The following is a 16,961-nucleotide window of genomic DNA, read 5'->3' on the forward strand; positions in this document are numbered from 1 at the left end:
ACAACTTTCTCCCACTCTTTCTTCTGTTGGCCTGCTCGCTTAGCCAGCGGGGTGGCGTCATTTGACGGCTAAAACAATGTGAAGCGCATTGTGACCAGCGATGTGTAGCAACATCTGATAGCCTGGTCGGTCACGGTGATATATATATATATATATATATATATATACAGAGAGAGAGCGAGAGAGAGAGAGAGAGAACGGATTTCTTTCAGTTTCCTTCTACCAAATTCCATTCACAATTCTTTGGTCAGCCCGGTGGGGGGACTATAGAAGCCACTTGCGTAATGTGCCACGCAGTGGGACTGAAGCCGGAACTATGTTGTTGGAAAGCAAACTTCTCACCACACATCCACGTCTGCACCTATATATACAATATGTAGGCACTGGCGCTGTAATATTTTGTTTCATAAATCCCTGTCAATCGCACTTTGCGTCAAAAACACAAGCCTCTGCTCAGAATGCCAATATATCGCTTATTGCTCAGTTTCAATCTGATGAGTTTCATCAGTGATAAACAACCTGAGCGTTCGGAGCTAAACCAAAAATGCTTATTCTGATAAAGAAATTGGTAAACAAAATATTTACTGGTGTCTGTGACAACCAGCCAGGCTGTGATTAAATTAATATACGCACTTGAAACAACTTTAGATTAAATATACAGGCGTGTATGATATTTGTAATGTGTGAACAAAAATGGAACGGCTCTAGCTATAATATTTCTCCCAGAGAATTTTTCAAAGAGACTAGCATAAAAATAGAACCGTTTAAACATATTATAGTACCATGTAAACATAATTTAATATCGCTGGGACATAATATCGTGTCGTTGAAACATGGTAAGCATTTAAACATATTATATTGCAGTTGAATTATAATACAGCATCGTTGAAAGTTAGCGTTAATGAAAAGCATTGCCGCGCGTACACTAGTGGCTCTCGCGTTTTTTTTTTTTTGTCTGGTTCTGCAATGTTAAACATAAAGGAGCCATTGTTTGTACTAAAATATGTATATAAGACAAGATGGCTACCCAAGTGGAAAAGATGCGGCTAGATAGCAAAATCACGAAACGGTAAAGAGATGAAGAGAAACCTAGAACAACAGATGCTACCGTTGCAACTACGCTGCTTCAACAACAACAACAACAACAACAACTACTACTACTACTACTACTAATACTACTACTATTGCTGCTGCTGCTGCTACTGCTACTACTATTAAGAGGAGGAGGTGTGCATTTGACATATCGCTATAATAGTCAAATCCATTTCGTATATTTTTAACTCATTTTTTTACTTATTTCAGTCATTTGACTGTGGCCATGCTGGAGCACCACCTTTAGTCGACCAAATCGACCCCAGAACAAATTTTTGTAAGACTATTACTTATTCTATCGTGTTTTTTGCCGACCCGCTAAGTTACGGAGATGTAATCACACCAGCATCGGTTGTCAAACGATGTTGGCGGGACAAACACAAACATAGAAACATATACACATGCCATACATATAAATATATACATATATACGACGGGCTTCTTTCAGTTTCTGTCTACCAAATCTACTCACAAGGCTTTGGTCGGCCCGAGGCTATAGTAGAAGACACTTGGCCAAGGAGCCACGCAGTGGGACTGAACTCGGAACCATGTGGTTGGTAAGGAAGCTACTTACCACACAGCCGCTCCTTCGCCTATAAATAGATTTGGTAAACTACAATGGGTGTATGGTGTTCAATTCCAAGCGGATGTTTGCAGCTTTGCTGAACTGTTTGGAGAAAAGCTCGGCCTGAAAAAGGTGGAAATTAAAACTTATTATGAAGGTTGGCCGCACATCTTCATAAAAGAAATGAAATAATATGACAATCTTATAACAGCAACCGAAATACGAGGAGTACTGAGTGGCCGTGTGAGGTTCAAATACTTTATTGAAAAACGCTGATTCATACGCACGTCTGAAAGCATTTTCGGGTCACTTCTAATTGTGTGAATCGGAAATTGGGGGGTTGATATATTGAGTTCAAAAATTTGGTACATGGTCAGTAATTCCGTGGGAGGGAGTAAGTCGATTACATCGACCCCAGTACTCAACTGATACTTATTTTTTCGACCCCGAAACGATAGAAAGCAAAGTCGACATCGGCGGAATTTGAACTCAGGACGTGAAAGCGGACGAAATACCTATTTCTTTACTGCCCACAAGGGGATAAACATAGAGGAGACAAACAAGGACAGACAAACAGATTAAGTCGTTTACATCGACCCCAGTGCGTAACTGGTACTTAATTTATCGACCCCGAAAAGATGAAAGGCAAAGTCGTCCTCGGCGGAATTTGAACTCAGAACGTAACGGCAGACGAAGTACGGCTACGCATTTCGCCCGGCGTGCTAACGATTCTGCCAGCGCCCCACCTTAAATAGATTGACGTATTTATTTTTATTGCCCACAAGGAGCTAAACATAGAGAGGACAAACAAGGACAGACATAGGTATTAAGTCGATTACATCGACCCCAGTGCGTTAGTGGTACTTAATTTATCGACCCCGAAAGTGTAAAAGGCAAAGTCACCCTCGGCGGAATTTAAACTCAGAACATAAAGATAGACGAAATACCGCTAAGCATTTCGCCCGACATGCTAACGTTTTTGCCAACTCGCCGCCTTAAATAGATTGACATATTGTCTTAATAACTCTAATGCTGAGATTTGTCTCTTGTAGTATTTCTCTTGACTTGTCCGCAATTTCCTGCCAATGCCAACAGATCAGGAACTGCATGACTTCGCCGTACATTTATCTTATCGGGGCTTGTCACTCATGTACAACACTCATGGGAATATTTTTTCTGAGTTACATGAGTAGTAAGTTACTTACGCACAGTTTGAACAGTTACATATACCACAAGAGAAAGTATATAAATCTTAACGTAAATGTAACCTTGCTTTTGTATTCAGGTAGATTAATAATATAACATCAGAACATTTGCTAACATATGAACAACAGATGTAGATTTGAGAGTCAAGTGTATATGTTATATATGTAAGAACATAATGAGCGTTACATAGAAAATAACACTTACCTACTTGGAGTTCAAAGAGCTACTCAAAGTTTAGATAAATATATTCGTTCTCATCTGAAGCATACAGCAATAGTTATAATAGATTTACATAATGACAGAAGAGAATTATCCAGGTATGCCTGCTGCATGAAATACATACAGTAAAGTGAACGTTAACATGGAAGCACTCCGTCGGTTACGACGACGAGGGTTCCGGTTGATCCGAATCAACGGAACAGCCTGCTCGTAAAATTAACGTGTAAGTGGCTGAGCACTCCACAGACACGTGTACCCCTAACGTATTTCTCGGGGATATTCAGCGTGACACAGAGAGTGACAAGGCCGGCCCTTTGAAATACAGGTACAACAGAATCAGGAAGTAAGAGTGAGAGAAAGTTGTGGTGAAAGAGTACAGCAGGGATCACCACCATCCCCTGCCGGAGCCTCGTGGAGCTTTTTAGGTGTTTTCGCTCAATAAACACTCACAACGCCCGGTCTGGGAATCGAAACCGCGATCCTATGACCGCGAGTCCGCTGCCCTAACCACTGGGCCATTGCGCCTCCACAAACGTTAACATATTTATGTAGTAATCCAAGAAATTTTGATCAATGAAAGTAGCAGCTGTAGTGATGTGGAAAAAATATGGTAATGACTAATCCGGGTAAAGGAAAACAAGGGAGACCACCCTGGAATGTAAAGTATATAAAAAAAAATTTGAAGCAGGAATTTTAATTTAGAATGAAGGGTGAGAAATTCTCTTTATTCGTCGAGTTCATATGCTTATCTTGTTCTAAGACACATTTTTAGCCTTCATGCAAGAATGTTAATCAATTCTGATTGTGGTAGAACATTTAACTGGTCAGTGATGACATAATCAAAATGTTTGGTAGAAGAAATTTCTCGTCCAGATCGATAGTAAAAAAAAGACATCTGACCAAGTAGCAGCGCTGTGGAGCTCTTTCCGAATTCCTTAACCACACAGTTGAAAGGCTTGAAAAGACTTCACCTCAGATGTTCAGCTGCTGTTACATACATACCAGCCTATCCTCTGCTATAGTCCAAAATTAAAAACTGTGTGACGAAACCGGATTTAAAACACCAATATATTCAACAGCTTAAGTTCATATATCTTTTCCATTTTTATCTTTTACTTGTTTCATTCATTTGACTACGGCCATGCTGGGGCACCGCCTTGCGGAATTTTTAGTCGAATGAATCGAGCTCAGTGCTAATTTTTTTCGTTTTTGTAAGCCTGGTAATTATTCTATCGGACGCTTATGCCGGACTGCTAAGTTATGTGGACGTAAGCACACTAAAATCGGTTGTCAAGCAGTTATAGGGAAAAAATACAGACACGAACACACATACATATATATATATAGGAGTAGGAGTGGCTGTGTAGTAAAAAGCTTGCTTCTCGTCCACATGGTTCCGGGTTCAGTCCCACTGCGTGGCACCATGGGCAAGTGTCTTCTACTATAGCCTTGGGCCGACCAAAGCCTTGTGAGTGGATTTGGTAGACTGAAACGCGGAAACTGAAAGAAGCCCGTCGTATATGTGTGTGTGTGTATGAGTGTGTGTGCGTGTGTGTATGTGTGTGTGTGTGTGTGTGTGTTTGTGTCAGTGATTGTCCCCCAAACATCGCTAGACAACCGTTGCTGGTATATTTGCATCCCCGTAAGGCTTGCAAAAATACGTCCTGGGGTCGATTTGCTTGACTAAAGGGTTGCTCCAGCATAACCACAGGCAAATGACTGAGAACAGGTAAAAGAGAGAGTAAAGAGTAAGAGTATATATAACGAGCTTCTTTCAGTTTCCGTCTACCATATTCAGTCACAAGGCTTTGGTAGGGCTGAAGTATGGAAGAAGAAACATACCCTTTGGTGCCACACAGTGAGACTGAATCCGGAACTCTGTCGTTGGAAACCTAGCTTTTTACCACACAGCCACGCCGACGCCTGTTTCAAGAAATATATATCACACAAAGCATCAAAAATATAAACGCACACACTCAGACACACATACAAGTACCACCTAATTGTTGAACTTTACATTAAAAGACAAAGAAAATACCATAATAACAGGTATACTGAATAAATGTTGAATTATTCAACAAACAATGACAATGTTTAAAATAAAGTAATTTTATGCATGAATGACAAGTATGGTTTACAGTATAACATTACAGTTATAATGAAGCTAATTTGCATATCGATCCGTTACTATAATGGCTGATAACGATTGTGTTAGAAGACAGTTGTACATTAATGTGTCTTCTTTATCATCCGCCATTACCCTCACTCAGGTCTATAACATTTCTCTTTGGTAATAGGTGTTACTTTTGTGTTTTATTTTGTTGTTTTGGTTTTGATATTTGAAACTGCTTGCTTGATTATTACCTAATTGTTGGTTGTTGTATCTCAGAAGCTATTAAAGTTTTGTTTGGTTATGATATTTGTTTCAATTATCATTAAGCAAAGTTGATTTTTTTTTAGGGTGTGGAGCGTCTTTATGTTTTAATGTTTTGTTAATGTTTCCAAATGTCAAAGTGAGTCTTTCAGAATGTTATTTGAAAGTAGATTATGCATTCAAAAGAAAACCAACGTATGATTTAAGCTTACCAGAGAAGTTTATGTAATGTAGAAAAAGACACGTTAACAAAGTACTCTGCGAAGCCTTCCAGCTGGGAAACATCGTGAATATTATACAAGGGTGGGCCAAAAGTCAAACACAAAATAAGTACAGCACGTTCTGGAATTATCAAAGACATGCTTCAATTTTTAAAAAAATTGAATGAAATAAATAAAATAATAAAAATAAAATATTAATGAATACACACGCACATATACACGGTGAACAAAATTGATAATAATAATGATAATAATAATAATATGCAGTGCCAGGCAGTGGCTTTCGTGGCTGCTGATCTTAACTGATTGTCAGTGTTATCATTTACATTGTTTTGTGTTTGTATAAAAGATGGCCTACAGCATATATTCTGCTCAGTACCACAGCTTTGCTTGTCAGTTGTTTGACCTTAACCAGTTCAGCTTGTCCCTTATTGGCTGACGAGCAGAAGTAGTGGGAGCATCATCGTCATGAATTGAGAGGAATTCTTTGAGGCTTGGATAATTTACCTCAAGAAACATGGGTGTTTCGTTCAAAACCCTTAAATAACTCATTATGCCATGCACCTTCAAATACATGCATGTATTTAACAGAATCGCACTCTAAAGTGGCGAGCTGGCAGAAACGTTAGCACGCCGAGCGAAATCTTCAGCGTTATTTCATCTGTCTTTGCGCTCTGAGTTCAAATTCCACCGAGGTCGACTTTGCCTTTCATCCTTTCGGTGTCGATAAATTAAGTACCAGCTGTGTACTAAGGTCGATCTAATCGACTTAATCCCTTTCTCTGTCCATGTTTGTCCCCCCTATCTTTAGTCTCTTGTGGGCAATAAAGAAATAAGAAACGTTAGGACGACGGACGAAATGTTTTGCGGTTTTTCGCCTGTCTTTACGTTCTGAGTTCAACTTCCACCGAGGTCAACTTTGCATGTCATCCATTCGGAGTTGATAAATTAAGTACCAGCTGTGTACTAGGGTCGATATAATCTACTGGCTCCCTCCCCAAAACTTTCGGACCTTGTGTCTAGAGTAGAAAATAATGTAGTCCCACTCCGCTTTTTAGACCTACATTCATCCTGTCTGAAGCTTCTCTATAAAGACTTACTTTTGAAAATATCTTAAATGAATTAATGAATTGCATGATTTCACTTTGTGGTAATGACCGCAAGATATGGAATAATTTTCTCATGCTGTTCTCTCCGGATTTGCTGACGAAGAAAACGCGTTTACGCATATATTTTGATAACCATTTACTTGCTAGAAAAAACTTGCAGACGGATACACCCAACACACACAAATACGCATACACTCACTCACTCAATCTCTCACTCACACGTGTGCACGCACGCATGTATACGTTTTAATATGCCAGCATTCATGTATTCCCCTGTGCTTTTCCGGTCACATCACTTATATTTTATTGAATTATAAGTCTGATTGTGATGTAATGTAATATGATATTCAAGTTCATTAGCAATAGAAAGCAATGTGCTTGCGCGTGTATGTGTGTGAGTGTGCGTGTGTGTGTATGCATGTGTGTATTTTCGTCAATTTATTTTCCCCAGAGGCACCAGCGAATAGCAGTAAAAATAAATTTACAACCAAAACTTTTAACAATTTTCAAGACGTAGAAATCTCCAGTGTTAGCAAACAAGAGTTTAGTCTCTTTCTAGCGACAGGAAAGTTTTTGTTAAGACTTTTGTTGTTTATTATCCATCGGGGAAAAAAGTGTTTTGTTGATATACGGGCAACACACACACACACACACACACACTCGAACATGTATGCGTGCAAAAAACATGCATGCAATAGCTGTACGTACGTACGTGTGTATATGTGTGTGTGTTGCCCATATATATATATATATATATATATATATAAACCAATTTCAATGGATTTCGCCCAAAATTGCCGTCGAAGTTAGTTTGTTTTGAAATAAAGAACTTGATTAGCTTAATAATCCTAACTTAATCCTGGGCAAAGCCGAGTTATACTGCTAGTATATATTTAAATCTCCAAGGCGGCGAGCTGGTAGAAACGTTAGCACGCCGGGCGAAATTCGTAGCCGTATTTCGTCTGTCGTTACGTTCCGAGTTCAAATTCCGCCGAGGTCGACTTTGCCTTTCATTCTTTCGGGGTCGATAAATTAAGTACCAGTTACGCACTGGTGTCGATGTAGTCGACTTAATCCCTTTGTCTGTCCTTGTTTGTCCCCTCTGTGTTTAGCCCTTGTGGGTAGTAAAGAAATATATATTTAAATCTCATGATTAGTTGAGTGTTAGACAAACAACGCAACATTATAAAATCAGCTAAACCTGTTAATAGAAGCGCGAGAATGTAAGAAACTTTCCTCTCGATTTCCCACTGGAATTGGGCAAAACTAGTCAATTTTTTTGTTTTTTTCTTTTAATCCACGAAGGGGATGTTCTGGTTATAATTCTCAATGAAGTTTATTCCAATAACATATATGCTTACGTCAGTACAAATAACAGCATACAACATAACAAATATAATCGAATTTGGTGCAACAAGACAGTAACATCACGCAACATTGATTTGCAACGCGTATTATATTTTATAGACGTATTTTATTGATGCAAGAGTATTTGAATCGTATATTCGACGTCTTCACCTTTTACATCATATTTCTTAAACAGACGTTTCTATTAATTGATCGATAATACGATTTCTACTCGTTAAAATAGAAACAACAGCCGAATCAACCCTGCTCTATTCTGAATCATAGGAACCTGTTGCATAACGCTGTCCTAGATACGTAATGTTCGGAAGGGTTTCATGCTCAGAGCTGACTTGGGGATAAACAATCTCTCTCTCCCTCTCTCTCTCTCTCTCTCTCTCTCTCTCTCTCTCTCTCTCTCTCTCTCTCTCTCTCTCTCTCTCTCTGTTCTTGCTTTCACTGGCCTTACCCACGATCCTTTTTACAATATATGTGTGTGCGTACGTGTGTGTCCATGTGTGTGTGTATGTATATATATATATATATAATATGTGTGTGTGTGTGGTGTGTGTGTGTGTGTGTGTGTGTGTGTGTGTGTGTGTGTGTGTGTGCGTTTGTATATATATATATATATATATACGAAGGCGGCGAGCTGGCAGAATCATTAGCACGCCGGCGAAATGCGTAGCCGTATTTCGTCTGCCGTTACGGTTCTGGGTTCAAATTCCGCCGAGGTCGACTTTGCCTTTCATCCTTCGAGGTCGATAAATAAGTACCAGTTACGTTTGGGGGCGATTAATCGACTTAATCCGTTTGTCTGTCCTTGTTGCCCCCTCTATGTTTAGCTCCTTGTGGGTATGTAAAGAAATATATATATATATATATATGTTGTTCTTCGAGATGGTCGTTTTATTTATCCTTATTTCAAAACACGATTTCATATCAGGAATCTTGCAATGCGAATTGATAAATATAACAGTTTATATATATACATATATATATATATATTTATACAGACACATATATATATTTACACACACACACACACACACACACACACACACACACACGCAAGTTATTCATTGCTTCTCCCCTCCCAATTAGATGAATAGCGCAAAGTGGACTACGTCGGAATTTCCGGTGATGATTTATAAGTCAAAGCGCTGTATAGAACACGTAGCCAGAACTAACTACTATTAATACTACTACATTTTATCCACAACTCTTCAGTTTCTTCCGAGCTACCGCTTCATATAAAACATAATTACCTACATACAAACGGCGATAGTAATTTGTTTAATTTTTACGGCATTAGAAACACCGCCACAAAGTACTTCCGCTTTTGGATGCTTGTGAAGTGACTTGCAGCCTGAATATAAAATCCAGTTCGTAAGTGAGTTTCGTTTAGTAGACATCAAATTAGATTACGCTGAAGAGAATATCGTCTACATTTTAGTATATTTATAATGGTACTTGTTTTACCGTGGCAAATGTCCAGGTTTAATTCGCTGAAGCGTAAGTTTTATAGTCGGGTGCATGCATGGATTATGTGGTAAAAGATTTCGCAATCACGTAGTTTGAAATTCCATGCTACAACGTGTGCATGGTTCCCTGACCAGGAGTCCAAGAATTAGCGAATAACCAATCATATAAATGGAATACAGCGTGCGGAAGCACGACTTATATGTTGTGTGTGTGTGTGTGTGTGTGTGTGTGGTGTACGTATGTACGTGTGTGTATGCATGTACATAAATATATATATATGTGTGTGTGTGTTATATATATTATATATATATATATATACATACATGTACACACACACACACATATATATATATAGGCGCAGGAGTGGCTATGTGGTAAGTAGCTTGCTTACCAACCACATGCTTCCGGATTTAGTCCTACTGCGTGGCATCTTGGGCAAGTGTATCTTCTACTCGGACCGACCAAAGCCTTGTGAGTGGATTTGGTAGACGGAAACTGAAAGAAGCCCGTCGTATATATATATATATAATGTATTTCAGTCTTGAAGATGAAGATCGAACAGGACGTCCAGTTGAGTTTGATGATAAGCTCCTTGAGGCATTACTTGAAGAAAATCCTGCATTATCAGTTGAATAATTGGCAATAAAGCTTAGTTCAAACCATACAACTGTTCATCGCCATCTTCAACAACTTGGAAAGGTTCCTAAACTTGGAAAATGGGTGCCTCATGAATTGTCCGAAAGCAACCGCAAATTCCGAGTTGACATCTGCTCTTCTCTCCATTCTCGCAAACTCATTTCACTCTTTTTGGATAGATTTGTGCCTGGTGACGAAAAATGGATCTTCTATTGAAATGTTAAACATCGTAAACAGTGGCTTGGTAAAAGAGAAAAGGCTCAACCACAATCGAGAAGGGACCTTCATGGAAAAAATGTTCTTGTCTCTGTCTGGTGGGATTACAAAGGAGTAATTCACTTTGAATTGTTACTACCTAATGCAACAATCAATGCTCAAGTCTACTGTCAGCAATTAGAGCATTTGAACCAAGCTTTGAAGAAAAAAGACCCGCTTTAGTGAATGGAAAAGGAATAATGTTTCATCATGACAATGTGCGACCCCACACTGCAAAGATCACATCACAGAAGATCGAAGAGCTTGGTTGGGAAAAAATTCCTCATCCACCTTGCTCCTTCAGACTACCATTTGTTTCGTAGTTTACAGAATCATTTGGGGGACATAACTTTCGCAAGCCAGGAGGAGGACGAAACTGACATTTGAGATTTCTTTGCTTTGAAACCAAAAGAGTTTTACATTGATGGGATTAAAAAGCTTGTAAATAGATTGAAGGAAGTCATCAGGGAAAGTACATTGATGATTAAATTTCAATTAAATATAACATTTGATCACTTGTTTCCTTTATTCAAAATTTGGACAGAACTTATGGGATCACGTGATAGTATACGAAGCGGTGCTGAAAAGTTCCTGGATTTAAGGGTGTCGTGAAAGGCTTGCTTGGAGGCCCAACCTTCTGAGTGCTTTTATCGGGTTTAGAAAACCTGAAGGACAGCTGCAATAAGTGTGTGAATCTGAGACGGGAATATATTGAATAAAATCATAACTGATCCTCCAGTATTTTCTTTTATCCAAAGCCAGGAACTTTTCAGCATCCCCTCGTATACTCTTACTCTTTACTCTTTTACTTGTTTCAGTCATTTGACTTCGGCCATGCTGGAGTACCGCCTTTAGTCGAGCAAATCGCCCCCGGGACTTATTCGTTGTAAGCCCAGTACTTATTCTAACAGTCTCTTTCGCCGAACCGCTAGGTGACGGGGACAGAAACACTCCAGCATCGGTTGTCAAGTGATGCTAGGGGGACAAACACATACACACAAACACACACACACACATACATATATATACATATATACGACAAGCTTCTTTCAGTTTCCGTCTACCAAATCCACTCACAAGTCTTTGGTCGGCCCGAGGCTATAGCAGAAGACACTTGCCCAAGGTGTCACGCAGTGAGACTGAACCCGGAACCATGTGGTTGGTAAGCAAGCTACTTACAACACAGCCACTCCTGCGTGTATTTTAAATGTTTATTATTTATTAGTAAGCCTCAATGCAATCGCTTCTGTTTGAACATAGGATTTTCAGACAAAATGATCCGACACACAACCATATTGAAACTCCTACTACGAATATGAAATCAATATTGATACGTTACTAGTTTAATATCTTATTTCGAAGATATGTTACATCTACGCAATATTAAATTGCAGTGTAAGAATCAATTCGAAATCAGGCTAGCGTAAACCATTGCTGATTGAAACAATAACACGATGAAGAAGAAGAAGAAGAAGAAGAAGAAGAAGAAAGAAGAAGAAGAAGGAAGAAGAAGGAAGAAGAAGAAGGAAGAAGAAGAAAGAAGAAGGAAGAGAAGAAGAGAAGAAGAAGAAGGAAGAAAGAAGGAAGAAGAAGAAGAAGAAGAAGAAGAAGAAGAAGAAGAAGAAGAAGAAGAAAGAAGAAGAAGAAGAAGGAAGAAGAAGAAGAAGAAGAAGAAGAAGAAGAACTCTTGATGTGTTAATATAACACATAGGTTCTGTCCATCGTGATCTATGATAAACGAGGGATAACAAGTACATCAGGATACGGCGGTGTGAAAATAAAGGATAAAGTCAGACATATTTTAATTTCGTTTAAGCAACTTCTTGTGAATACTAATGTTACAGTTTCAGCAACGCGTGACCCGAATAAATAAGCTAGCATTTCAGGAATAATACTGTTCGGTTATGGAATCGATGCCTATTATTTAAGCTGCCAATATTGTTGTTGTTCTCGTTCTTGTTAATGTTACGGCTTCTGCTGTTCCTGTTGTTTTTAGGAAGTAATTTATTATCTTCGTGGTTTTATATTACAAAGCGTTGGTTGTAAATGGCTGAAACATATAAACAAATGATTATCACATTGACGCCGAAATATTGCGTCAGGTACATCACTTACACATACATACTATATCGCATACACATACATACATACATAAATATATATTATTTTATTATATATGGATATGTGTATGTATGCGTGTGTGTAAATATATATATATATATATACATATGCATAAACAAACACACAAAACACATATACATATATACATATATATATATATATATATATATTACATACACACATACATATATATATATGTGTATATATATATATGTGTGTGTGTGTGTGTATGTGTGTGTGTGTGTGTGTGTGTGTTTGATAGAGATAGTAAGACAACAAAAGAATGAAAGAGACCTCGATATTATGTAAATGTATTTCTTTACTACCCACAAGGGACTAAACACAGAGGGGACAAACAAGAACAGACAAACGGATTAAGTCAATTACATCGACCCCAGTGCGTAACTGGTACTTAATTTATCGACCCCGAAAGGATGAAAGGCAAAGTCGACCTCGGCGGAATTTGAACACAGAACGTAACGGCAGACGAAATACGGCTACGCATTTCGCCCGGCGTGCTAACGTTATTATGTAAATAACGATATTATGTAAATAGCGAAATGTGTGGGTGAGAATGTGTGTGTTTCAAGTGAGAGTGGATAAGTGTATACTTATAGGCGCATGTACGTGGGTGTTCGGGCGCGCATGTGTAGGTATGGGCATGCGCGTTTACGCGAAGACTATGAACATTTTTACCCCCTTACTTTTACTCCCTCACCTTACTTAGCGGTCAATCAAATAGCTAAAATGAAAATCAAAAATCTAAAATGAAAACTGGACTGGATTTGCGTGAAATAAAGTGCCGAACTCGAGAAATCATCGGGCCGCTCTGTTCGGGAATCGAACTTACGATGGCCGTGAGCCCAACATTTTAACCATGTAACCACTACCTTACGCGCCTTTATACGGCATGCATACACATATACAAATACATTTACATTGGTATAAGGATAAGGATATGATGAAAACGTGATCACTAATACGAATACGCCTTACTCATACATGTTATATACATACATATAGATATATATACATACATATATATATACATATATATACATATATATAGATGAGTGTATTTTACCTTGTTAACAATTAACACGGATAAATGAATGAATAGTTACCAGGGCAGCAAAAATCTCACAAGTAAAGATGTTGTAACTCCTTGTTTATAAAGGTTGAAACTTCGTGTTTACATTGAATATTTGAATAATATGAATAAAAAATGGAGTTAACGCAGGTTTAAACAAGTATTTTTACTTTCTACATATTTTTTGCTAAAATGTCGTATTGACAAGTTTCGTTTTTTCACTTTCCCGAAGAGAAGATTGCATTGTTTATACCTTTTATTCTTTTGAATAAGTATCAGTGGAATTTTCGAAACATATGTAGAAAGTAAAAATACTTGTTTAAACCAGCGTTAACTCCATTTTTTATTCATATACACAACATATATATATATATATATATTACATATATATATATATACATATATATATATGCATATATATATATAATACATATATATATATACATATATATATGTGGTGTGTATGTATATATATATGCATGTGTATATATATATATATATATATATATAATATATATATATATATATAATATATATAAAATTATATATATATGCGTGTTCACACAATATACATATACATACATATATGTATATATACACGCACATTCGCGCGTGCACACAAACATATGCACACACTGAGATGTGTGCCCTGAAGCATACGCAGCGTGTATGATCGTCCATCTTGTCATGCATAATATATCTTTATGCATTTGAATTAACTCGATTCCTGCTCCCTTAAAATATTACCCCTTCATTCTGATTTCCTGCATGTGTGTTGCATCATAATTATTTCATAATATCCATTACTTGATCACTTCAAAGAAAATATTTAAACTGATTTCAATCATTCTCGCTTTTCTGAAGGAAAATGCCTTATTATGAACGAAAGTATAAGCAGGGGGAAATAAAACAGGCATACGCATGCGTACACACGTGTTCAAAAACATTAACACTCGCATACTCACGCACAAATACACTCACATATACAGACATATGTATATGTCCCACGGACAAAGGAATGGTGTATTGTGACACAATTATTTAGACTCTTGCATTAACAAATTTTACTTTCAAATTTTTGCAAAAGGCCGGAAATTTGAGGGGAGGTGTAAGCGATTACATCGATTATATCGATTACATCAGTGTTAGACCGATACTTATTTTATCGATTCCGAAAAGATGAAAGGCAAAGTCGACCTCGGCGAAATTTGAACTCAGAACGTAACCGTAGACGAAATACCTATTTCTTTACTACCCACAAGGGACTAAACTCAGAGAGGAAAACCAAGGACAGACAAACGAATTAAGTCGATTATATCGACCCCAGTGCGTAACTGGTACTTATTTAATCGACCCCGAAAGGATGAAAGGCAAAGTCGACCTCGGTGGAATTTGAACTCAGAACGTGATGGTGGATGAAATGCCTATTTCTTTACTACCCACAAGGGGCTAAACACAGAGCGGACAAAGAAGGACAGACAAACGGATTAAGTTGATTATATCGACCCTAGCGCGTAACTGGTACTTATTTAATCGACCCCGAAAGGATGAAAGGCAAAGTTGACCTCGGCGGAATTTACCGCTAAGTATTTCGCTCGTCATGCTAACGATTCTGCCAGCTCGCCGCCTAAAACTTTAGCACAAGGACTGCAAATTCTGGACGAAGGATAAGTCGATTACATCGACACCAGTGCACTACCAGTACATATTTTATAGACCCCCGAAAGAATAAAAGGCAAAGTTGACCTCGGTGGAATTTGAAACCAGAACGTAAAGACGGACGAAATGCCGCTAAGCATTTTGGCCGGCGTGCTAACGATTCTACCGGCGCGACGCCCTGAAAGTAACAAATATTACATTACAAAACAATGACACAGATACGTGTGGTTGTAAGGCTTGCAAGATACAGCAGCAAAACTTCACTCCAGTCAACCATGTCATCTTAAAACAGACAAGGTACGCATGCCTTCAATATCGTCCATAAAAAGGCAGCTCAGTCGGGCTTGAATTTGGAATATACAACAATTACTGCTATATTAGATTTACTACAAAACCTAAGTGAAGGCACATGGTTCAGTGGTTAGGGCATCGGGCTCACAATTATGAAGTAGTGAGTTCGATTCCTGTACAGGGCTGTTTGTTGTGTCCTTGAGCAAGACACTTTATTTCAAGTTGCTCCAGTTTACTCAGCTGTAGAAATGAGTTGCGACATCACTGACGCTAAGCTGTATCGGCCTTTGCCTTTCCCTTGGGTAACATCAGTGGCGTGGAGAGGGAAGGCTGGTATGCATGGGCGACTGCTGGTCTTCCATAAACAAATTTGTGTCCCGGAGAATTTTCTGGGTCCATTCCCATGGAATTGTTCCCCCGGAGAACTTTGAAGGTGCAATCTCATGGTCATTCATAACCGAACGGGGTCTTCTTTTATCATTCAACACATCCCGCTGCTTATGGTCGATGTAATCGAATTAATCCCTTTGTCTGTCCTTGTTTGTCCCCTCTATGTTTAGCCCCTTGTGGGCAGCAAAGAAATATATTTATCTACGATGTTCATAAGACGTCTTGAAATAAACTGAATAATGGCGCACATACATATACACACGAATATGCATGCAATCATGCTTACGTAAATAATATTATCCAAATGCATATATCTACACCCTTGCATAGAACATTAAACAAAAATTCTGAAATAGGCGCAGGAGTGGCTGTGTGGTAAGTAGCTTGCTAACCAACCATATGGTTCCGGGTTCAGTCCCACTGCGTGGCATCTTGGGCAAGTGTCTTCTGCTATAGCCCCGAGCCGACCAATGCCTTGTGAGTGGATTTGGTAGACGGAAACTGAAAGAAGCCTGTCGTATATATGTATATACATATATATGTGTGTGTGTGTGTGTGTGTGTATATGTTTGTGTGTCTGTGTTTGTCCCCATAGCATTGCTTGACAACCGATGCTGGTGTGTTCACGTCCCCGTCACTTAGCGGTTTGGCAAAAAGAGACCGATAGAATAAGTACTGGGCTTACAAAAGAATAAGTCCCGGGGGTCGAGTTGCTCGATTAAAGGCGGTGCTCCAGCATGGCCGCAGTCAAATGACTGAAACAAGTGAAAGAGAGAGTAAAGAGTAAATATATAAACACATTAGAAAATTTTACACGTTACTAGCCACAATTACATTTATGCACGTCTGGCCCCAGAGAGTATAATCGAGTGATTATTATAACATTGTATTACTGGTATTCATT

General features: G+C 38.5%; 1 long non-coding RNA gene across 1 annotated transcript in view; it reads right to left on the reverse strand.

The window, feature by feature from the left end:
* LOC118767186 overlaps positions 1–11,327 on the reverse strand; it is a 12,313-nt gene extending 986 nt beyond the window's left edge. The window contains exons 1-2 of the long non-coding RNA XR_005003090.1: positions 11,301–11,327; positions 2,173–2,178 (exon numbers count right to left, since the gene is read on the reverse strand). This is a non-coding gene — a long non-coding RNA (uncharacterized LOC118767186). The remainder of the gene's footprint in view (positions 1–2,172; positions 2,179–11,300) is intronic.
* Positions 11,328–16,961: the final 5,634 nt, after the last annotated feature.

This window comes from Octopus sinensis, linkage group LG19 (genome assembly GCF_006345805.1).
Source record: "Octopus sinensis linkage group LG19, ASM634580v1, whole genome shotgun sequence".
NCBI classification, from domain to species: domain Eukaryota; kingdom Metazoa; phylum Mollusca; class Cephalopoda; order Octopoda; family Octopodidae; genus Octopus; species Octopus sinensis.